This window comes from Athene cunicularia (genome assembly GCF_003259725.1).
Source record: "Athene cunicularia isolate RWA chromosome 4 unlocalized genomic scaffold, athCun1 chr4_part1, whole genome shotgun sequence".
Classification (NCBI taxonomy): Eukaryota; Metazoa; Chordata; class Aves; order Strigiformes; family Strigidae; genus Athene; species Athene cunicularia.
The window spans coordinates 3,293,113-3,318,961 of record NW_020799098.1 but is presented as its reverse complement, the minus strand read 5'-3'; positions in this window follow the sequence as shown (position 1 = coordinate 3,318,961).

The following is a 25,849-nucleotide window of genomic DNA, read 5'->3' as shown; positions in this document are numbered from 1 at the left end:
GTGGTGAGAGGGCAGGCTGTGCCCTGCACCCGTGGAGGTCACCAGTGGAGCAGATGCCCCCCTGCAGCCCATGGAGGACCCCACGCCAGAGCAGGTGGGTGCACCTGGAAAGGGCTGGGACTCTGAGGGAAACCAACACTGGAGCAGCCTGTTACTGGGAGGATTTTAACCCGTGAGAGGGACTCGCTCTAGAGCAGTTTGTGAAGAACTGCAGCCTGTGGGAAGGACCCATGTTGAAGAAGTTCATGGGGAACTGTCTCCTGTGAGACGGACCCACGCTGGAGCAGGAGAGGAGTGTGAGGAGTCCTCCCCTCAGGAGGAAGGAGCGGCAGGGACAAGGGGTGATGAACTGACCACAATCCCCATTCCCCATCCCTCTGCACTGCTGGAGTGGAGGTGTTAGGGAAATCCAGAACAAATCTGAGCCTGGGAAGAAAGGAGGGGTGAAGTTTTTAAACTATGGTTGTATTTCTCACCATCCTACTCTGTTTGATTGGTTTGATTGGTAAATCAAAGTAGTGGTGGTGGTGTTCAAATTAAACTGATTTTCTTTTGTTTCTTCTCCAATGGAGTCTCTCTTTCAGCTGTGACCATAATGGGTGAGTCATCCTCTCTGTCCTTGTCTCCATCCCCGAGCCTTCTGTTGTGTTATCTCCTCCCCATCCCCGAGGGGGGAGGAGCGATAGAGCAGCTGAGTGGTGCTAAATTGCTGTCTGGGCTTGAACCATGACCATAGAATACCCAGTGTCTGCAGATAACGGGCTGAAAATCACAGTTAATTACCCAAACCTGAATAAATTCAGGATGGAACTCAAAATGAATTTCTAACTGCAAGAAGACTGTGGTTGTGTGTCAGAGCCTTCCAAGAGAAGAAATGGCATCATGAATCCCAACTGCTTTCCAATCTTGGCTGATTTATGAATGAGATGATAAAAGCTCTAAGAATTTAATTTTAGGACTACTTTATAACTATATTTTCTTATATGTGTCCTCAAAATCTTCCTAGAATAAAATAAACAAAGGTCAACATGGGAAGTCTTTTAAAATCTATCTAGAATTTTTGAACATTTAGCAGTCAGAAATTATTTTTCAGGCTGCTGAGCATTTCCCCGGGGAAAATTTTACATCAAACTAGACAATATGTGCATGGTCACACATTTAGAGCTACCTCATAGTTAAGATTTTTGGATATATGGCAGCCAGCCAGAGCTCCTATACCTCCACGCTGAACATATGGGCATAGGCAATAATTCTGATACTTTTGGAAAGTATCAGTCACAGCACAGATTCTAGATGTTTATATGGACCTCCTGTGAGCAAGATGCCCAGTTTTTCCATAGAGGTCTTCAGTATGTCCTGTACCTTAGTTTCCATTTCTAGGTAGCATTTAATAGTTTTATACCCTGAGATAGATGAATGTAGGCCACAACATGTCTGGCTTATATTATAAACCACTGACTTGAACAAAAGCAAGATATATTTGGAAGATTAAAAGCAACGGGACTAATGTTCATTGAGAAATCCCCACCTACTCCCTGAGATAGAGTAGCTGAACGTGGTCTGATTTTAGCATCACACATAATCTGAGGTAAAAACGATTTATCTTAAATAATCCTGAGTGTGATTTACCTAACCCATTTTATTGCACAAGTAAAGTGACTTGAGAATGACATGGCCAGAGTTAGCCTCTCTGGCCATGTCACAGCTGTAACATCCTTTAGTTCCATTAAGAAAGCTGTAAATCTGTTCACGTAGATTTGCACTATGTTTTCAACACATTAATTGTTGAGACAATTGTTGAAGGACAATTTAGTTAGACAAGCACATTTTTAACATATGTAATACATCGTTTAGAGGCCCTCTTTCTGCTGACTTAAGCCCTGCTGCATTTTTAAAATTCAAACAACCTGGAATGAGGCTTTTTTGCATGAATCCGTATTCTGTTGAAGGAAATGGCAAAAGTCCACACACTGCAAGGGGAGAAGGATGTGGCAGTAGCGAGGAAGCTTGACTACAGTGCCTTTGCCTGAAAATCACTTGCTTGGGATGTGATCCCTGTTTTTCAGACAGTTTGGGTCACCACTCAAGGATCTGTCTGCTTAGGTACAATGTGCAAACTTTATACTTATGTGGCTAAATTGTTGATGATGACAGTTAAGCTAAGATCTTGCTTTAAGAGCCAACTTACCTTATTCTTTCACTGATTAAGCTGGAGTGGAGTGACACAGAAATGCCACATGAGGCCTGAGCTCCTGGAAAACATTCGTTACCTTTGAGGCAGATTGGTGCAATGCAGTGCATTGACTCACTTTTAATACAGAGCCAGAAAGGGCAACTCATGCTTTTTAAATATCATATGTTCTTGTTTGGCCTCTAGGATATATTTCTGCTTCACCAGAGTCAGGTAATTCAGACAACTGCTGCTTCTTCTCTTCTTCCACCCGTCCTAAGTAGCAAGCAAAAAAGGTTTTTCTTCAGATTAAAGGGTGTCCTTTCATCCTCATGGCATTAACACTAAAGGGAAGGGGGAACTTGTTTCCCTGCAAAATATCTTATAAACTAGTGCTTAAAGTCTGTCTGTGGAAAGACACAGCTTTTTATTTCCTTGGACTGAAGTGGAAATTAAAGTTATGTTAGCTGTCTCCTGGGATATTGATCTAAACGCTGCTGCCGTTTTAAGGCTGCTGATGTGCACTTTTTGCATAGATGACCTCAGTGGTAAGTGTACTCAAGCAGAGCCCCCTTGCAGCCAGCAAGGCTTGCTTGATTCCCATGGACAGGAGCTGTGACTTTGTAACCTGCTGTCTAGGACATTTAGGTAAAGGAAAGCAGGTTTGTTTCCTTTTATCTCCCTCTGTTTTTTCCTTTCTGTTTCTTTAACCCAAAACCTACCTAAGGTAAAGAACTTAATCAGCTGTCGGAGAAAACAGTGACAAGCGACTGAAATAGTTTCCTGCTCTTTAGGTCTAAATTACAAGAATGCACAGCTCAGTAGCTGCAGCCCTTGGAGAGATGTCCTCAGCCATGCAAGAGACAGGTTGAAATGCAGACAAAACCCCTCCTGTTTTTCTTCTTGGCTTGTCATGTTAATGCCATGACTCTCAATTAGGACCTTAGTGCTTTCCCAGAGCTCATGTAGGTGCATAGGTGCTTTGCTCCGCTGCGTGTCCTTTCCTCCCTGAGATGATTATCTAACTTTAAACAGTAACCAGTGCTGATGATTTGCAGTGCCAAATTCCTCTTGTAATTCAGTGTCTGCTTGCTGATGGGAAAGTATTGTTTTGTTCCCATGACATCTTGTGAGGCTGATGACATCTTGTAAGAAACTGGCCAAATTAGATCAGGTTGCTCAGGGTCTTGCCCAGCTGACTGAGTATCTTCAAGGAAATTACTCTAACTCTCTGGGCCCCTGTGCAAATGCTTGTCAACCTTCACGGTGGGAAAAGTTTCTTTCTATCTAATTGGAGATCATCTTGTCTCTGTTGCCTTTTCTCTTGAACTGTGCAACCTTGAGAAGCAACTAGCTCTGTCTTCTCAAAATCCTCCCACTATGTAGTTGTGGACAACATTAATGTCTAGCCTAAGTCATTTATTCTGAAAACTGGACCAATCCGATTCTCTCATTCCCTTGACTATATGATAGATGCTCACCTGACTATAGGATACCACCTGAATATATAAAAAGAGAGGGATTGGTGGAAGGGCTCTAAACAGCAGGTCTGTCCCTCTCTCATTTCCCCAGACCAGGACAACAATTTACATACCATTTCTGACAGATTTGATCTACCTTGTTCTAAAAAAGTATCCTGCAGTGGCAGTTTCACTGTCTTTCTAAATGCTGATGTTCTATATTACTCTTGGTCTCAGCCTCCCCTTCCTTCAGCTTAACAATCCAGTTAACAGCTTGATCCCTCTCAGTTCTCCTTTCTGACTTCCCTTCAGCTGGACGGTATTTTTCTTCAGCTGTGGTGTCCGTAACTGAACACAGTGTTCAGTGGAGCTGAAAGGCCTGTTTGTGCCTCCCAGAGGGTGTTTCTCTCTGCAAGTATCTTTCTCAGAATTCTAAGTCCTTCACTAATCCTAGAGTTCCAGCTAACAGGCAAAGTGTTTGCTTAGGAAACAGCAGGATGCAAATGTGTGACAAATCCTTGCTTTGGATAATGGAAAATGTGTATCCTAAGGTTTTAAAACTTTTGATGAATAGGGATGTTCTGGACAACTGTACAGAGGGGTACTTAACCTGGTATTAATCAGACTAGACTCCTCTATCCACTCAACCACTGCAAACCTGTTTCCATCTTTGCCTACTCTCTTCTGGGAGGTACAAAGATGTGCTACCCTGCTTTGCTTAAGGAACTTTACATCAGTAAACTTTACATCAGCTAAGGAGTCAAATCTGAGGCTAACACTCAGCGATGGGCTCATCATGTCAGAAGATCGTAAGATTTTATTTGTGCTGATAACTTTAGGAGCCATTGGAGAATTTGGTTTGGAACAGTTCCTTGCAGCTGGTCTACAGAAGCCTGATAGAAGTTTATGAAAGTTTCTCTATATATTTCTCTATATATCCTCAGCTCTTTTTTCATTTGATTGCTTATTTGCCATTCACGGTAGTAAAGCTTTATTGAAATCATAAGCTCTGACCAGAATTCAGTCTTACTTGCTAAAAAAAAAGAATACCGCTAGTCATAACTTTAAGAGTTAATACCTAAATAGAGAAAAAAAAATGGGGAAAAAAAAAAAAAAAAAGCAGTATTGAGAGAGAAAATAATAGTCTTTTGTGGGTTTTTCCTTGAATTTTCCTGAAATATTTGAAATAGAATCTCTTTGCAAAAGACACCTATCTTGCATCTCTAGTGTGTGTAAGTAGGCTGCAGGCTCTAAGCTGAATCATGTCTAATAGTTTCAATTTCTTTATAGGATATGTGTGCTCATGGCTGATGTAATCAAAGACAGTTCACAGGAGGCGAATGCTTGTTCACAGATAAAACTTCTTAACTTGACATGACCAAGATTTATCAGCAGTCCTGGCTAACCGGGGAGGTCCCAGTTGACTGGTAGTTAGAAAATGTGACACTCACCTACAAGAAGGGCCAGAAGGAGGATCGGGGAAACTACAGGCCTGTCAGCCTGCCCACGGTGACAGAGAAGGTTATGGAGCAGATCACCCTGAGTGCCATCACGTGGCACATACAGGACAACCAGGCGATCAGGTATAGTCAGCACGGGTTTATGAAAGGCAGGTCCTGCTTGACTAACCTGATCTCTTTCTATGACAAGGTGACCCATTTACTAGGTGAAGGAAAGGTTGTGGATGTTGTCTACCTAGACTTTAGTAAAGACTTTGACACCATTTCCCACAGCATTCTCCTGGCGAAACTGGCTGATCATGGCTGTATCCTTCTCTGATTAAAAATTTGGCTGGATGGCCGGGCCCAAAGAGTGGTGGTGAAGTTCATCTGGTGACCAGTCACAAGTGGTGTTCCCCAGGGCTCAGTATAAGGGCCAGCTCTGTTTGATATCTTCATCAATGGTCTGGACAAGGAGATCAGTAACTTCGCAGATGACACCAAGTTGAGTGGGAGTGTTGATCTACTTGAGGGTAAGAAGGCTCTACAGAGGGATCTGGACAGGCTGGATCGATGGGACAAAGCCAATTGTATGAGGTTCAACAAGGCTCAGTGATGGGTCCAGGACCTGGGCCACAACAACCTCCAGCAGCGCTACAGTCTTGGGGAGGAGTGGCTGGAGAGCTGCCGGTCAGAGAGGGACCTGGGGGGTGATTGACAGCCGGCTGGACAGGAGCCAGCAGTGTGCCCAGGGGGCCAAGGAGGGCAACGGCATCCTGGCTTGTGTCAGCACTGGCGTGGCCAGCAGGGACAGCGAAGGGATCTGAGCCCTGGGCTCGGCACTGGGGAGGCCGCCCCTCGGGGAGTGGGTTCAGTTTTGGGCCCCTCACCCCAAAAAGGCTTTTGAATGACTCGAGCGTGGCCAGAGAAGGGTAACGGAGCTGGGGCAGGGTCTGGAGCACAGGTCTGCTGGGGAGCGGCTGGGGGAACTGGGGGGTTCAGTCTGGAGAAGAGGAGGCTGAGGGGAGACCTCATCGCCCTCTGCAGCTCCCTGAGGGGAGGTTGTAGCGAGGTGGGTGTTGCTCAAGCAATAGGACAAGAGGAAAGGGCCTCAAGTTGTGCCAGGCAAGGCTTAAATTCAATATTAGGAAAAATTACTGAAAGGGTTGTCAAGCACTGGAACAGGCTGCCCGGGGAAGTGGTGGAGTCACCAACCCTGGGGGTATTTAAAAGATGTGTAGATGTGGTGCTTAGGGACATGGTTTAGTGGTGGCCTGGGCAGCGTTGGGTTAACAGTTGGACTCAATGATCTTAAAAGTCTTTTCCACCTAAACAATTCTGCGATACTATGATTCTAAGATTTTCTAATCTGGGAGTTTTAATTTAAGTGCTTATACACAAGTATTTAAGGAAATATCCTTGATTTCAAGAACTATGACTCCATGGGAGCTGTTTTCCTAGAAATGCTCTACAAACCCCTCACTCACAAATTACCAATTCATGGGCAGTCAGTAGTAGGTATAGAAATAAGAACAAGTTGTAAACAATTAAATTCTTTGTTTGAAAACTGGGGTTGATCTTACTTAAACCCTAAATTTAAACCTGGGTTTGAGAATGCTATCCTGATCAGATATATACATGTCCACATCAGCTACCTGTATCTTGAAAAATGAGAGTTTCTTGTCAAGTGAAGAATTTAAAGGTCCTAGATGAGGAAAGCTTATGAGTTCGTATAACATTTTGTGAAGCTTGCCAAAGCTGTAATGCAAGCCTGGCCTTTTTAAACCTCACTGAATTGTATTATTAACCTTGGAATAATTAAAAAAAAAAAAAAAAAAGACGATTCGCAAATCTTATTTTGATAATTAACATGCACAAGTGATATAAAGCAAACAGCAACCTTCCCCTGGACACCTACTCCTCATCTGCACATGCTAATTACTTGCATTTGCATATACATATGAAAACACAGTGCTTTCCCCATTAGTACCGATCACGTTCCTCATTAAGTTAAGTAAATACCCTCAAAATACACACACAGTTGTAGCTAAATTTAACATTATTTTACATAGACTAACAGTCAGTGCATTCTTCAGGCTTTCTGGCTATCCTAGATAGTAACTTTAAAGGGAAAAATACCAACTGCATTGTTTGATACTGGAAACAAATCAAACTGGCTGGATCACCTCCTGACACTGTTATGGTTTGGGTCTGCAGTTGTCAGATGTTAGAAAGTGGAGCAGCTGCTGGCACAGGCTGCTCATCTGCATGCAGCTAATATAACATTTCCTCTGTGTGAATTATGAATACAGCTTTATTCGGACCTTGCATCACTTCTGGATTGACAGGGGCTCAGCAGACGCCTCCATTCTATACTCTGAGAGAGTTCGGAGGGGAGAGTGAGAATAAAGACACTCCATGTCTGACTGGACATTAAGATGGACATTGCATAATTATAGGTGATTGTGGGTGGGGTTTTGGTGGGTTTGGTTAAGGAGCATGTAGATCAGTTTAAAAAAAAAGTGCTGTGAAGTCGTTCAGACTGCCACTCAAATCTTTTGCTGAATCAAAAATTCAGCTCAGGAGATCATGGATGCATAGGTCATCACACCAGGGTGAATATTGAACAGGAACACACTGTTTACATTAGAAGAGTAATACCTAAATACACTATATGGTCTGAAAATAGCTCAGTGCTGGTCTGTTCTGGATTTTCCAATGACATGGGCTCTACAACAATCTCATTGTTCTCCTACCCTGCCCTGAGCTAGCTAGCCAGCTGAGCTGGGTTTACATCTGCTTTGCATCACCAGAGCGATGCAAAGCAGTCACAGAATCCCAGTATATCTGTCCTGGTCTGAGAACATACTGCTGCTTCCAGGTATATTGCTGCAAGGAGAAGTGTTGGCATAAAGATGGCAATTTGCTGAAACCCTTCAGTATTTCATTAAGGAGTAGCTCATTTTTTCCTCTTGGCAAGAAGCTATGTGGGGGAAGCTGAAAAGTGCACCTCCAAACATGGTGGTGTTTAAAGATACTTTAATAATCGACAAGAGACGGTGAGCAGGGAAAGAGGGAAATTTGCAGGTAACAACTACTATGGCTTCTAAGGTTGGAGAAGTCTGTGCAGAAGGAGCCATCCAAGCTGTGTAAACAGCAGAGGAAATTTAGCGTTGAGATGTAAAAATAATTGAGAGTATCTTGAAATACTCATATGTTTTATACAGCTGCTTATGCAAGTTCTACATTAACCATTCTAGCTCAAGTAGAAGATTTGAGAATCATTATAAATAATTAAAACACTTGTTGTGGAGACAAGGTCAACTGAATAAAATTTCTAGGGTGCATGAAGACCATGATGGAGAATAATAAAGAAAACGATACAAACCTGTATCAATCAAAATACCCTTTCACCTTGAATGCCATGTACAGTTCCAGGCACCTAAATTCAAAAGTGGGCACAGCAGAAATGCAAATGATCTTGTAATTTGTAGCAACAACTATTACAAAGTCAGATCATTCATCTTAGAGAGGAAAAAATCAGCCAGACCATGAAAAATACATATAAATAAATACGCTAGACGGATGAAGTAGCTGGAGAACTCTAGTTAGCAGTTTCTTAAAATTTTGGAACAAACAATATTTCCTGAAATAGAAAGGCAACAAATTGTAAGACTGAAAGCAAAATGATTTTTGCAGTAAAATCATGATTAGCCTTTGGAACGTATTGCTATGTGATCCCGTGGTGATCATAAAGTTAATAAGCTTAAAGATGTTGTTTAGTAGAGGTACCAAATACAGATTTGTATCCTAATTCCCTCCTCTTCCCTTTTCTCATTGCCACCTCTTCTTACCTGCTGGATTAAGAAAGTAGCCCGTGTCCTGGGCAGGACACACATACTGATTAGTTAATAGATATTTCTTCAAGGCATAAGATTAACACATTAATAGAACCTTCCCTCTTCTTTCTGAAAGGCTGGTGGAGTTTTGACAGCTTGGAGTCTTCTCTGGTTTAATCTCAGCAAAAAGTTTAAAAAAGAAACAGATAGATAGGTTATCAGAGTGAAAGAAATTAAGAGAGTCTTGCTTGTCCCTAGAGAAATATAATTTTCTCTAGGCTGTAATTTTCATTCTGGAGTAGTTTCTAAGGAGACTGACCCCAGAATGCCACCAGAATATTGCAAAAGATTTTGTGAGCATTTCCAGTATTGGCTGAGCACTGAAGTCAGACAATGCTCCAACATCAGCCAAAAGGGGAGCCAGGAATATGCCAGTGATGAGGACGGCTCTTGCCCCCTGCCTGACTTCAAAGCCAGCTGGAGGGGCACGGTGAGGGATGGAGAACCATGCTTGACTGAGTGCAGAGGTGGAGGATCAGTAGGTTTGCTGGGGGAAAGCCAGGGCTGAAGACCAAATTTGACATAAGAGAACTTGAAAAAGATGCAAAGCTGCTAGATTAGGAATTTTTGCCAACGTATTTCTGTTTGTTGGAAAGATCGTGTGTCAAGCTAAGCTTGCTAACTCCTTCCTAACTGCAGGAATTATATTCTCCAGTAGCTGCACTGATTTACTTTATATTCAGATAAACTTTTTTTTTTTTTTTCTCTGACCTTTTCTTTGAGAAATAAGGATGTTTTGTTTCTGATACTCCTTTTCAGTTTGCACTACTAAAGGAACATATGCTATTTCAAGAGAGTGAAACGTGTGTACTTTCAATCCAACATCACTTCAATGGGACCAAACGAAACCATTGGCTCTACACATCTCTTCTGTACAAATCTGGAGCAGTTTGGAAAATAAAATGTCTTCTGTCATCACATGCAGGTCAAGATTCTGCAAAATCAGAAAGTGCAATAAAAAGCAAACAAAGTTTTCTGAGCTGTGGAGCATCTTGTGCAAATAACCGAGTTTTTATCTTCACCCTACTATTACTTCAAGAAAGCAGCACTGACAGATTTAAGCAGTGCAGCCCTCTGCATCCTCTAGTTTGCACAGAAAACTTTTCCATTAGTGCTCCTTAAACCTATGGTGAAAAACTTTATAAGTTGAGTCAAGTCATGTTGTATCTTGATCTGCCTTTACCGTAGGGACCCTGTAATAGACTGTGATAAGTTTTGAGAAACATGTATTGTGGGACTCCAGTGAGAAGAGATTTCCATTATGAAGTCCCATTTGTTACCATTGCAAAATCCTGTGTTTGATAAAGGTATCTGTACTCTTACTGAGTATTTGTGCAGTATCTGTAAACTTACTGACAGTCCTTTTGTGGGATTTACATGGAAAAAAAACACAGAAATGAATGAGTTTTACGAAGAGGTCAGACATTTTTGCAGCTTATTCAAGGGAGATTAAGTAGCAATACTTTTAAGTGGGAGGTGTAGAAATGCATCCTTCAGATTCTCATTTTCCTGTCATTTTAGGAAATGTATGTGCTTGCCAAAGTATCTCGTTGTTCTTCTGATGTTTTTATCAGATCCATGCGAAATGCAGTTGGTTCCAGCCTTGAAATGCAAATTTGTCTTATACTGCTCTTGCTGCCAGTAGGAAGACTAAAAATACATATGTAATGATGTTCCTGGAACGCTTGCAAATGCCTTTAGATGATGATTCCAGGTTTTTTGCTGCTATCCAAAATAGTGTTAATTTCACAGGCTCATTTTGGCCAAAATGTATGGAGTTGTATTTAAATTAAAAATTCCTCTAAGGATAAAATGACTTAACTATTAGAAGAACTTTGCCAAGTAGGTAGGTCACCGAAATGGAGCCTGGAAAAAAAAATAAAATAAAAAAAAAATAAAATTAGGTTTTGGCAATTTATTATGCTTACATCTGGTTTCATGATTTTCTTGTTACTTTAAACATTCTTTGCAGTATTAGAATCCCAAAACAGCCCACAAGCCTGGTAATTCAGGAAGGCTTATAATTGAGGCAGATCTATTTAATTTTGTTGAACAGAGAAAAATGAGAAAAGTAACGAAAAAGTTAGAATAAAGAAGCATAATCACCATAACCAAAGGCAGTTGTTACAAAGGCTTCTGACTAATTCCAACAGAGATTTTTAATGTGGGGACATTTTAAGGCTGGTGCCTAAAAATACAGATTCAGGAAAACATACAGAAGTGACTATTTAAAGCCTGGAGTCAGGAAATTTTTTTTTCTGCTAAAATCATATTCAAAAACTAACCTGAGTGGAGGCAGAACTAGATTGATTTCAAGAGCCAAGATACTGTTTTTCAAGGACTGTATGTCCCTGTGTTTATTTTGATGGGAAGCAGGAGCACTCAGACCTTCTGGAAAACAGGCATTTTAAAGATTTTGACTGAATAAGCCTAGAAGGGCAAGATGGGACATATTTGGGTTGGGCTCCATGTAATATTTTTAAATACAGATGTAATGGTGGAATTAATCTTGCCCAAATTCAAATATATATAAATTGGACTTTTCTGTTTGACTTGGTTGTCCATTTATTTTCAGTCAATGGAGACAAGAGGCATGACAGAGAATGAATCATCTCATGCTTAAGTAGATATCTAAAGCTGGTCACATGAATGTTCCCCTACAAGGGCACATTTCTCTCCATGCCTCTAAAAGGAGTGTAGGATGGGTGTCAACACCACAGATGTCTGAAATTTGAAGAGACACATCTTGTCCTGGATACTAAAATTCAAGTACCAACCTGTGAACATTTTACTTCAATCTTTATTCTTCCTTTCACCACTCCTGAAGTTTGATATGATGATGCCCCGTCAATGATTCCTTTTCCATGGCGTGCACAGGTGGAGGAGATTTATGCTACTTGGTAAATTTAACTTCATACCTGGTGTAATAAAAAAAAAAAAAAAAGCGAAAGTGCACTTAAGAGGTATAAAAAATCTTGGCTCTCAAACCATAAAATTTCTGCAGTGTGGGTATTTCAGGTGTCTTATTGCTGAAGGTGCTTAAACTAGACTAAATGGTCATTGATAATAGGAAATCAGCATCGGTACTATAGTAAATCTATGGATTGTCTGAATAGCAGTGGGAGGCTAAACGTCGTAAGCAATGATATCAGCTAACAGTACATATAGAGTTTTGAGAAATACTGCTTAAAAACTCTGGAGAAAGAGTCTTTAAGGTAAAGCTAATAACACAGATAATGTGGCTCACCTGGAGGGATACAAGGTGAAACTCAGTTCCCGGAAAATTCTTGGTCCTTTGGTGAGAGAACACTTTACTATTGTAACTAGAGTTTCTAAAAAAGCAAGGCAGTATCACTCAGACTTTAAAAAAAAAATGTAGTTTGATAATTAGCTGCAGAAAAGGGTTTGAAATTATATACAGTATCAACAAAAAAAATAAGTAACTGAAATTCTTAACAAAATTACATTTTTTTTATGAGAATCAACTCAGCTTCATTTTAAATTACTATAGAGACTGAAGGTCATTTCAGTCATCAGACAGTCATGATTTATTCCCTGGAAACTAATAGGCACACTCCAAACCTAAACAAAAATGAAGGATTTGCAACATATTACAGCATTACATATTGGCACTTAGGAAGAAGGCTTCTTGCATGAAAACAAATGACTTTTTTTAGCTGTGGCATGGTAATTGTTTGAAGAAAAAAAAAAAAAACCAAAACAACATAAAGCAGCAAGCTATTTCTGAAATATAATTCACCAACAAAATAAGAAATGGAATTGAACAAGAAAAATACATCTGCTGAGGACAGAATCAGACAGGAGGGAGAATTTATAGCCCTGTGCTAATTTTGTAATCTCAGACCCTGAGCTGGGTGGAAGAATGACAGAAAAGGACCTTATCTAATATATGTGACAGAAGTGATGAGATTGAAAGATGATAATCTTCATCTGAACTGCTACGAAAGATTCATATTCATCGAATTAAATGTTAAACTTTCTCATAAAAGTGAAGTGTTTGCACTTAATATATTTCAAAATTAGAACCAGGAAGAGCTTCTCCTTCCATCTCACCCTCTATAGATTTTTGGCATAAACTAGATGCCCTAAATGTGCTGGGGAAATCAGGTAAGTACATGCTGAGCCTCTTTGCTCATTCACTCACAACACTAAGTTAAAAGAGTTGTAAATGGGTTGGCAAACAGTAAATTAGGGGCTTATGAATTTGCTGTGCTTCAGAATTATGCAAGTCACATAACCGTGTACTTTTACTCTTGCAGTGTTTTCAGACCAAACAAGATCAGGCAAGGTTTCTAAGGGAATGGGAGGCCCACTTGCTGAAGAAACGTTAAGGTCAGTGTTTCACTAGCTGGCAGTCTGCCCTTTAAAATAGTAGAGTAACAGGGAATAAATCGACGTTACCAATATTTAAACCTCAGCATTTCACTTAATTAAGTTAGCATAATTTAGTCTGCTTTGCTTGTGCTTCTGAAAAACTCAAGAAAGCTACTAGGATGCCTGAACTGCAGCATAGTTTGGGGGTCTCTTTAGCCCTCAACTCTTGGACCCTCTCTCTCCTATTGTAAGCTCAGCCTAGTCAGCAGCAGCTCATCTTCAATATTTCCTAGCTTGACCTGTGGCATTGTCCACCTCAAAGTTCCTAGTGGACTTAAAATCAGTATAGTCAAAATTGAATTTTTATTCCTTCCCCTACCAAACATCCACGCACTCTATTTCTTCAGCCATGGGGAATTTGTGTGTTTTTCTCTGCAGCTCTGCTGGGTAGGTTTGGTTTGACTCATCCCTCCCAGCCAAGCCAGATCTAAACTGGACAGTTTTGGGTGATGCAATGTCTTTAGGATCGGGCTTATCTTAAGGGGAAATCTCTTGTTCGGGTCATTCTCATCACGCATCCTCATTTGCTCCTCTTACCTCTGACAACCTCTTCATACATGTATACCCTTTTAAAACAGAGGCAATGTGACAGTTCCTGTATTTTGTCATTTAAGGGAATAGGGCATCTTGCCCCTTTTTTGCATTCCTTCACTGTAAATCTGCACAGCATTCAGCAAAAGCCACTCATGCCCTTTCACAGACCTCCTCAGCCTTTCCTAACCCTGCTGATGGTCTCCTACACCTACCGAGGTTTTGCCATGCAGACACAGTTTGCAGACTTCATGATAAAATTATTAGCTACTTGTTTTCTTCCTTTCTTCTCCTCAAACCCTTAACCAGAGAAGGGGAACTAGACTAGAGGATCTCCTCAACAGCTTTCCAATCCCATTTTCTGTAATTCTGTAGGTAAAATCCATAATCTATTCATAGATCCAATTCACTACTCCACATTTTTCTTGAAAACCCTCTGTGGAGGTGCTGATGAGAAAGCAGCTAACTTAGTCACTGATTAGGCAGATAGTTTAATGAGTCTGCTGCTTTTTTTTTTTTTTTTTTTTTTTTTTTTTTTTTTTTTTTTTTTTTCCAGACTGATCAGATTGTTTGATGATTCTTCTATGTCTCCTACCTTCTACAAAGTCTCATGCCTGAACTGTCTGTGGCAGTGCCTCAGTCTTTTTCAGATATTTGCACAGTATCTGTTGCAATGATGCTCTGGCTCCCTTATGCTGCTAGGTAAAGATACAAAGCAAAAATAATAATTCTAAGAGGGGGAAAGTTTGAAACTTCACACCAGTTATGAGCAAAGATTCTGTCCTTTCCAGCACTGAGAAGTTCCTACATACTGAAGTGTAGCTTTTGTGGTTTATAATGAGTCACCAACCCAACCAAAGAATGTGTGTGTATTGCATAAAGTAACAGAAATGACATAGATTAACAAAATGAATCTGGGAACTAAATCTCTCCATCAAATAATGATGGTCAAGACTGCAGAAAATAAAGTATCTACTGCTGCTCTTAAGTGAGTCTGTGGTGTTTGGTAAGCCCATTTGACATTGAAATATTTACTGTAGAAAAATAAAACTCAGCTAGAAAAGTCTGAATGCAAGAATCAGACATTAGCACATTGTTTTTGATAGGTAAAGACTTACCTCCACAAACAACACAGTCAGACACAGGTCTGGAGCCTGATGAACCCCATTGGGTTGATTCTTAGTGTTAATTCCCATCACCATGTCTGATAGGGCACAAAGAACTCCAGCTTGGGACTGAGCGTGAGACCTGGGAGCAGAAATCACCTTCCTGCTCTCTTTCACATAAATATAAATGCAGAGATCAATTATACAGTATCCAGACTCTTTGCTGGCTCATTTATTTCCTAACCAGGAACCACACTCCCCAAAAGTTCCGTTCTTAAACTTCTCAGAAGCTGGGACCAGGCATTATCTAATGGAGATTACATACCTTCGTCATGTCTGAAACCACGAATGAAATTAATTCAGCCACCCAGGATGTGTGATTACTTCTGCATAACCATATTGCTTGAGGCATCCTGCTGTCTTTATTGCAAACCAATCCTCACACTTATAAGGATATCACACATTTATTTTGCAATGTGAATGTGACTAAATATTTTTTTTTTTTCCTGATTTGGAAGCTAAAAAAGTACCAAAGAAGTGGCTGCTTCACCTCTGATTGGCTGATATCATGATGATGAGCAAAGGTATGACATGGATAAAAAAACTGTTGTCTCCAGGTAAGAGAAAGGCTCAGAGTCATGTGTTCTGTTTAGCCACTGACTGGTTAGAAGAGAGGAGTGCAGAGACTCCTGGCAAGGCAATGAAACAGATGGACAACTTTGCCCGAACTAGAACTTTTTCCTCCCAAAGAGAGAAATGCTGGAGAATCTGTGATGAAGGAGGTATAAATGAATATTCTAGGAAACCAGTAAGATTTAAGCTATATCTTTAACCGGTGCAAACTGGAAGCTAACGGAGCAGTAAATCGAGGATTGACCTATTGTGCTCTTCCTATCTCTCCTCTGAGTGAAGTGGTTGAGAAAAAAGTGGTGTTGCCCCTACCCGGGTCTGTGAATAGTAATGTATCTATGCACGGTTATTGGAGAAATGAGTGGTAGAGCAAAGAGAACATATTCCATGATACATGGAGCATATGTGGCAAGACAAATTGAGACACTACATTATACTTCGTAAATGTATTCCTAGCTTTAAATAAAACATTTGCTACTAAAAGAACCATTTTAAGAAGGTAACCCAGAGCCAGACTGTGGCTGCAAATCAGTGAGATAATCACACAGCAGGGTTGCTCGTTGAAATGTTGGGGTCCAAATTCAGCCCTTGTGCAAGCTAGGGCAACTCTTTCGCACTCCTACACTGGATATGCAACTGGCAGCCAATTTTTGTGCTTTCACTGCATCCAGGGCATGCAGAAACATCACTTCCCATGTCATACGGCATTTTATTGCTCATGGGCTGCTAAAGGATTATCGGTAATTCAGGTGATTCACAGAGAACTCCAATAATAGTCTTTCACTGAGCCCTGTGCATGAGATAACAATGAAAATGTATTTTGGTCTGGAAATATGCCTCCTATCTCTAACCCAGTCAAAAGCAATTCTACAGCAGTGAGGTACTGTACTCTGAAATGGATTTTAATCTCCCTTACACCAGTGGAAATTAGAGAAAGTTTAGGTGGAATTAGTAGAGTTGCAGCAACATAAATCAATTTTTATTTTTTTTTTCAGCTGTGCATGTAGGGAGAGAGACTTTTTTCCAAATAAAGAAGGATTGAAAGGCAGAATTCTCTCTCCTTATATCTTCGTCCTCGTATATACTGATGAATTTCAGGTAGAATGAATCAAGGCAGGGGGAAGCACAAAGGAGATCAAGTAATGTTGACAAGAAGTAGTTGGTGACAACAGCAGTTAATACCAAGGAGGCTGAGACAGGATTTAGTGGTTATGGCACTAGTACACAGATGGAGATAAGGCAGAGACAGTCAGCAAAGAAGGAGTAGGAACAGAGTCAGCAAAAGACAAAAGTCTGAAAGGAGCAGCTCAGTGATTAGGAGAGGAAAAAGCACTTAGAGGTATTTGTCCCCATCACTGCATGTGCTCAGCTGCCACTGCAGTGTGAGAGGACTGCTTCCTGACAGGAGAATTGAGCCCTTTTAGTGGGAAGGATATTTTCTGTGATTTATAAAGTCAGATGGGTATATGGCCCCCATCGCCATCTTTTTTGATGGCAGAGGCAGTACTAAAATTCAAATTGCTGTATGCAGCTGAGGTTACCCATTTCGCATGGCAACCTCACCATGCCGGTGAATCACAGAGAGGAGGTTTCACCCCACAGCCCTACGGTGGACTCATGCAGGGCTGGTGAGCTGAGAGGTTGGCCTTGTGACTCCATCATTTAATTCCTGCTACCAATATCATACATGAACTTTGTACTATAATTTACCCCTTTAGCCTGTGTCAGAAGATTGTTTTTTATAAGGTCAGTGGCATTTTTCAAAGAGCTAAGCAGTAATTTTTACAGGACGCTGCTGCCACATCCTGAGCACACATTTAGATGCCAGCACCAGCCAAGCAGCAAGACGCTCACAGCATTTCTGTACCAACATGAAGCAGGGAGGGGAAAAAAAAAAAAAAAAAAAAAAAAAAAAAAAAAAAAAAAAAAAAAAAAAAAGAGAACTGTGTGCTTTTGAACAACTTGGAGTGTTCCTTAATCTAACAGATTCAAAGAATCGGAGACAACGGGTACAAAACTGTGCTGAATAAGGATAAAAGAAACACAGATTCAATGCTTTCATCTAATCGAGTGCATCATCCTGCAGCTTTCTGACAACACTCTGGTGCTATCACTTAGTGACTACATAGAAAAGGTCTTTAAAACCCAGGCCCTGCAGACCAGCACACATTTGCAGAGAGAACAAACAGCCAGCCCCAAGCACGCGTTCAGCCCAGAGGACTGATAATTAAAATTTCTTTCTTGAAGCACCCAGAGGCTGTGATCATGGTCCAAGATGACCCAGAGTGAGGTGGTGATCCACCCCAAAGAGTAAAATTTTACTTTCTAATAAGACAAAGCAAGTAGAAGCTGGAAAATTGTGGCTTTTATCTAGCAGAACATCTTTTTTAGTACTTAAATGTTTGCTTAAACGTGAGCATTTATAGAGTGCCACAAGAGAGACACTCGTCCATGTGTACTCAGCTGTCCTGTGGACAAGGAACAATTTGAAAAATTTTACCTTGCAAGACCAAATCCTCACCTCCTGTAACTGAATGAGTCTTCTTTTCCTCCATTACAAGTAAACAGCTTTCAGCATCGAGATTTCAAATGTACAGTATCGAGAGTAACACTAAAAGATGTTAAAAAGTGTGGACAATACCCCAGTTTAACAAAGAGGGTGAAAAATAACCTCCTTCTGCTTTTTTGTTCCTGTTTTTAACTTATGCCAACTGCCCAAAATCTGTTCTGGCAGCTGGGTACTAACAAGACAAATGTCTACACGTGCATTTCCAGCAACAGCCCTTGATGCTCAACCACATCCCTTGTCCTGGTCAGGGTGAAAATATTCCTCTGGCCATGCAGGTTTTTAGAATTGTGGCTGCAGTCCTCCTGCGATTTCCGTGACCTTGGGGCTATTTTGTACTGGCAACAAGCTGCAAACCAGCTACAGTACAGCTGAGGACGAGGGCCATGGATTTGGTCAGTGTAATGATTTACATTTGGTACGAGCATCACCCAGCTCCGAGCAAAGCTGTGCCAAAACAGTGGTGAGAGCAGCACTGCATTTAAATGAGAGCTTGAAAAGCACTTTGAGCTGTTCTGATGGTAAAGACATCTGCATCTTAGTCCATGTTTATAAAAGACATGTATCTCTAAGTACCAGTGCACAATTTTAAGTTCACCAATGGCATGCAAAAATCAAGACAATACAGTCTTGGCCACTGATCTGTTGAATCTATTACCAAAAGAACCAAAAAAACACCCCAAGAAACCATTCAACACTGATGACTTCAATGAGACTTGCCTCATCTCCAGCAGCAAGTTAATTTCCCACAGAAAATAACTGACAGAGAATGACATTTGCAATTCTTGTGTGAGAGAGACACTGTCTCTATCTCAAAGCATATTTTTATGAGATTCTGAAATTGAGCTGGTCGGGGATAATTGTTGCTGGAGACACTGAGAGGCACTGCAAGCACCAGCAGGCATTTTTGACTAAACCCAGGAAATTTTTAAAATGTAAAACACAGTGTGAAAAAAAAAAAAAAAAAAAAAAAAAAAAAAAAAAAAAAAAAAAAAAAAAAAGAAAAAAAAAAAAAGACTAACCTTCCCCAGCCCAAACCCTGCAGTTGTGAAGCAAAAGGAGCCCTCTGAAGACAGACAGTAAAGTCGCCTCCCTGCAACTGAGAATTCTTGCAATCAGAGAAGACACAAGTGTGAATTTTTCTTTCCTCATGCCCTGTAAAAAAAGTCTTTGATATTCTAGAGGGAAAATTGAAAGAGACTGAACTTCTCTAACAGCCTTTTCCCTTTCCCTGCCCCTTAGCAAAAGCGCTGGTATTAATTTATGAAGTTTCTGTGTAAAACCGGTCAGATATTTTCTGACAGAATGTTTTCCTGTTTGAAAATGCTGGTTTGCCTGATATTAATTATTTTTCTGGAAGTCTCCTTTCTGAAGCCTGCTTTGTCTGATTTATTCATATTTCTTAATGTGCAGGGCTTTACCTTATAGATATCGGCCGTATTCCTTGTGCAGTTATGAAAGGAGCCTAGAAATGTGTGATGCTCAGGTGGGAGTGACAACCCATGCAGAAGAGCAGTAGACACATAAAACTAACAACAGAAATCAGTAATGCACTTGCCTCTATTGCTTCTGGTAGTTTATACTTAGCTAGGAAATTCAGCAGTAAGTTAAAACCCGAGTAACTCACTTGCCCATTACACACTTCAGTCATCAGATGCCTTTCCCTGCCTCCAAAAGCTACTGAAAAGAGGAATATCCTAATCTTTGAAATTATTTGTTTTATTGTATAAAATACAGGTGGGTTTTAAGCCTTTCCTCTATAGCATGAGCCATATATGAAATGTGGGGAGCACAGAAGCTCTTTTCCTATATGGGGAATGGTATGGAATAGCATGCGGGATTTTTTCTTCTCCCATATTACTCCCATTTACTTTTGAGGTCCCCTTTCACCCCCTCGCTGGGTATAAAACACCTCGAGAGTGGGAACACCTTAATCCATGGGATGCGAGTTGTTCCCCAGCACTGCTTCCTCACAGCTGATCTTTGGATCACACATTGAAACAATTAAAAACTGACATCAGCTGCAAGAACATCTACAGTTTCCCATTAAAAGTGATTGTTTTTCATCTCGGTTAAAAAAAAATTAAAAAAAAGCTTTTGCATTTGATTCTGCATCTTTGGTCTGTACAGTTAAGACTCTTTTATGCACCTGTCAGTAACATAATGTCGCCTCAAGAATGAGATTTCCTTTAAGCATCTGTTCCAGCTGATTAAGTATTCTCTTACTGTCTAAGAGTAGTCCATTGTCTGATGAATACATGTTATTTAATTTTTGAACAACATGTCAGGGTCTCCTACGGCTTGTGTATGCAAATTCTTCATAGCTATAAAAGAGCCATCATTTTTGCATCTCGACAGATCACTTTTGAGGGATAAGGCAGATAATTTATTTTTTTTTTTTAATATAAAAGCATGATTTAACACAGAGAACAATTAAGTAGATGTGAAAAGTTTTCAGAATTAAGAGCACTGGCAATACAGACCGGGCTTACTCACAAAGAGCCTTTGTTGTGGACACATTGATATTCCAGATAAGTCCAGACACTTCTAGGTTTTTGTTGTGGCTTTTTAGTTCTGGTTTGCTTTAGTGATATTTTTTTTTTCTTTCTTTCTTTCTTTTTTTTTTTTTTTTTTTTTTTTTTTTTTTTTTTTTTTTTTTTTTTTTTTTCTTGAGGTTGTCTAAGGTTTTACAGTAGCAGTTCTGAGATGTACAAATTACAGTGCTAAACACAAAATGAAGTGGAAATGGGAAATTAGTGTACTGCACAGTAAAGGCTGGCTGATAGATTGCTGCAGTTCACTTTAGGCTCGCTTCGAAAACAATGCTGCTTTAAAAGTCATCTTTGTGATCTGACTTTCCTTTTCACTTAGGAAAGAAAAAAAAAATCCTTCTTAACTTGAATTAACTTGGCATTATTACTTTGAGATAAAGCCCTAGCAAAGACAAGACAGTTTGGCACTTTTGTACGGGTTACCACTTTGAACTAAAGCTTCACTGAAGAGACAGCCCCAGGCTGGTGTAAATCAGGAGCAGCCAGCCCAGGGGCCTGGAGAACATACTCTGATCCAGATGGCATAAGCCGGTCTCATGACTATCAGAGCACAAGAGGTTGCTGTGGGTACAGAAGAAAAGAAATGTGACTTCTCCAGGATGTCTCCCACAGATCAGTTAGGTCCAGCCCTGGCAGGTTTAGCAAATGTTCTTCAAGCTGACATATAAATATGAATGACTGGGAGGGAGACATGATATCAAAAAGCCCTCACAAGCCCAGTTTATCTTGGATGCAGTCTGTTTGCCTTCCTAGCATCCAATACTTTAGTAGCAGTGGAGTTGAAATGTTGGCTGTGATAGTCCTCAAATGGCCAGAGGCAAAGTTTCCTCATCACAGGCGAGCCATTCAAGGACCTACAGTAAATGTTCAGTATTACTGCAAACCTGGAACAAGTCTGCCCTCAGTGAGCTCTTTCCCAACTGGATAACCCATCGTCTCTGTCAAGGCTGTTTGATAATGCTTTAGACCTATCCTGCATGTCAATGAAGTGACACATTTTCAATGACATTAAAGAATATAAATCTAACTGCAGCAAAAGCAGCTAATAACAGTCCCCTGGGGACCTCCAAAGACAAATTTATTTTATTTAAAATGCCAGTATCAGCATTCCCACAGCGACCTCACGCAATGTGGAATAATGCAAAGATTTTCCTTCTCATGCGAGATTTACGTGCTCTGGACAGGTTATGAACTTGTGCTTTCTTAAAACAATAGAAAGATTTCTTCATATGCTGATCCATTTGGTCTGCTTTCTGATACACAGAAAAACCAAAATGCTCGGAACAGTTTTGGACCAGTCAGTTGAAAAGCTGCTATGGGGATGCAGAGGGCTCTTTGGACACACGGTGCATAACCTTGTATGCAACCGGAAAGCAATATGGAAAATGAGAAACCTGGAGTCTCCTCAGTCTGCTGGGTAGATCCCTTCATAGAAAACAAGACCCTCAAGAAAACATTAAAATAATGCAACAAATGCCCACTTCTCTAATTTATGGTATGAAAATAGATATGGTTTGTAGTCATTAAAAGGAATGACCACACCGTGTAATTTCTGACTTGCTCATTTTAACAGTAAAAATTGTAGCAAGAGTCTTGTCTCATGGTTTAATTTGTGTAGGGTAAGTTATTGCCTGGGCATTGACAGATTCTGTAAAAACTCACAGTTTCATCCATCAGGTCAGTGGCTGTTCTGATGTGTTTGATCCTGCTATGAGGGGATAGTTACCTGTCACTGCTATATATCACCAACCTCTCCAGGGCACTTTTGGCCTATGTATATATTTTAAATATATGTGTATATACATATATATATATATTATATTTTGTTTGTACATTTATTTATATTTATGGGGTGATACATTTATATTTAAGAGTCTTCTCAGCCCTGTATCCTCCCTGTTCATTCGTTGAATGTCTCTTTTCTCTATTTGGTGTTTAAATAAAAACTTTGTCAGGGTGATGCCATTGTTTGACAAGCTTATGTCATGCGTATGCCCCTTTCTACAGTATCACTGATAACAACAGTAACACCTGCACAATCTCCTACACCCATAACTTTATAGAGGAGGTATGGAATTAAGGGTGAAGCCAATTCTATCCAAGATGTATATAATATATCCAGTATATAAGATATCCAGTGGGACTGGCAGATATATCAGTGTCCTACAGACAGCTGGAAGCCAAGTGCCTCTCTCCAGTGTGTCTAAAGTAACACTGGACACCTGTATGTCTTTAGCTAGATAAATGCCAACATCAGTAATTTACCTGAAGCCACAGATTATAACCTGTTCATCCAAACCTATTGCCCGAACCACATGGTCCAACTATCACTTCAAATCCCCACTTGTCAGAGAGAAAAAGGATGCTCAGGTACCTGATCCCAAATTGTGTCCTCCAGAAATATGTTCTGCCTCTCACTAGTGGTAGCTCGTAAGGTTAAAGCCAAATTCCTGGTAAATGTAATAGGGAAAATAAGGGAATGGCAGCAGATTGCTCTCACAAGTTGTAGTTTATCATTGGATTTGACAAGGAGACCGTTAGCAGGGAGCGTCTATCCACATGGGAGGTGAGGTAATGCAAGCAGAAGCATTAAGTTTCTTTGGGTCACATTTTCATAGCTGATGGCACAAAATGCAATTAGAGAGGAAAAAAATTAGATTTCGTGACTTCCCATCTATAAACACATGTCCTCAAACTACATTTTATTCCAGCTGCACAGTCAAATGTTAAGTATTGAGTAACTGTTTAATTTGAGAGACCAGCGCTCCTCAAGTTTGAGGCCAAGATAAGAAATCAAGGCCTCTCAATGCAGACGAGATTGAAGATTAGAGATATCTTTTTAAATATTTATAGAGTGCTTGAAGCACTTTGTGGATATCAATGCAAAAAAAAAAATCAAAACAAACCAAACAAAACAAAAAAAACCCACACCAACAACAAAAAAACCCAAACAAAACAAACAAACCCAAAAGAACCTGACCAAAAAAAGAAAGAAAGAAACAAAAAGAAACAAACAGACAACCCACCCCCCAGCAGTCCTTGGATAAGATTTCATTCTGAATTACCGACTCGTTGAAGATTTTATATTCTGATTTAGGGCCAGGGTGTGAGGATATAGGTAAGACAATTTGTCTAAAATGAATGTTTTTTTCTGCAAACTTGTTATGTCATCTACTTCCTTAAACATACTACCTTTTTTTAACGTCTGGTACCCATGTGGCATCTGACTTTATTCTTCAGTTTTAAAAAAAGAAATAAATTGTTTAGATTTCTTATCTTGGTCTAATATTTTGAGGAGCTGGGGGTCTCCAAATTTGTAATCTGCAGAATGAGGCTCTGATCTCTGCTTGAGCTTCTAATAGTTACAGTAATGCTCTCTTTCCGCTAATGATGAGAAAAAGGTTTATTTTTGTCTAAAACCATGTTCAAGGAAAGAGTAATTGGGTTATACTGATGCAATATTTATTTTTAGATAGCTCTACTTTCAAGTATTTGCACACATCATAATTTTAAAAAATTGCAAAAATTAAGAACATAAATGTACAATCCCATCTTTTTTTTTTTTTTTTTTTTTTTTTTTTTTTTTTTTTAATTTAACAGAAGAATATCAGTCTTTTGTCAGCCCTCTGGTTGGCTGCCACTGAGAAATGAAATGTTATAAAGTATTTCCAACATGGTTTAAGTTATGTCTTGTGAGTGCAATTGTGTTATCTGAAAGAGGTGGGGGCAGGGAGGGAAGAGATTGCCTTAATCCTCAGTTGAAACCATAACACTGAGGATTTGTAATTGAACTTTAGCCACGTAAGAGTTTTGTATTTGATTTAAGTTCGTTGTCTGTAAGAACAGTAAAGTGAAGTGTATTTTTACAAGGCTATTCATCCTGCCTTGAGATTAATAACTGAACCAGTAGCCGGACTCACATCAGGAGACTCTACCTGTTACCAGTGAGGGAGTTACTTAGCAAGGTATGACTTAATTAGTATGTATTTGATGTCTGGTTGATGGATAAATCCTACCAAAGCGAACATTTTGAAAAGACAGACTAAAGCCACATCACAAAGAATTTTCACATAGACAAGAAGACGTCTATAAATCAGACCACTTCTCCTCTTTCACAGACATCATCACTCACAAATCATCTTCTATGCGTGTTATAAAAATAATTAATGGCCCAATTATAACTTACTTTTTCCCACAATACTTCAGGTGCCTAGTGTGCGTAGGCATGCTCAGAAAATCTCAGAAAGTGTCTGCATCTGTAGGAGCCTGGAGATTTTTGAAAACTCTGGTCCTAAGGGGATTAAAAAAATGCAGATCTGTGTTTTAGCCTTTATTACGATGTGAACTTTTCTTCTGTCATGTTCATCCCTTACACTAATGAAATGTAACGTAGAAAGAGTGAGTGTTTTTCTCCAAATATATTTGGAAGCTACACAGCAGCATTTACAAACTCTTTTTTTTTTTTTTTTTTTTTTTTCCTGGAATGATTCAAAGATAGTGATTTGTTAACTCTAGTAATATATCTATACAAATCTGGTTTTATAAAGACTAGCTTTGCCAAACAAATCACTGGCTTCAACAGCTTGCAGTAACCTACTCAGCATGTATGTGTTGCAGGGATGCTAAAGCTTGGACTACTTGTGCAACAAGAAAAGGATGCTGGTAAATGCCATAATATTGCTTTTGTCTTTAAATAAAATACGGTGTGAATTCAACATAAAACCAGACATCAAGCATGCTGCCTGATAATTTGTCTTGGATTCTAATCAACAGCATGTTTACTCAAGTAAAACATGGTGATAAATAAACTGAATCAGAAGCACATTGTGATTCATTGCAAAATCCTCAGTGTTAAATTGGCTGTTTTTTTTTTTTTTTTTTTTCCCTAATTGAAACTCTTTCATTACTTGAACAGAGACATCAGAAAACAATTTCTTCAAGCAACATTGTCAGTCAAACTGAATTTATCAAAGTCTACCCAATGAGCCTGAAGCTTCTATAACATTACTTGTAGAAAGAAAATTATTTAAGGATGATTTGCATTGAAAGTCCTGGCTTTGTTTTGCTTTGTTTTGCTTTGCTTTGTTTTGTTTTCCTGGGG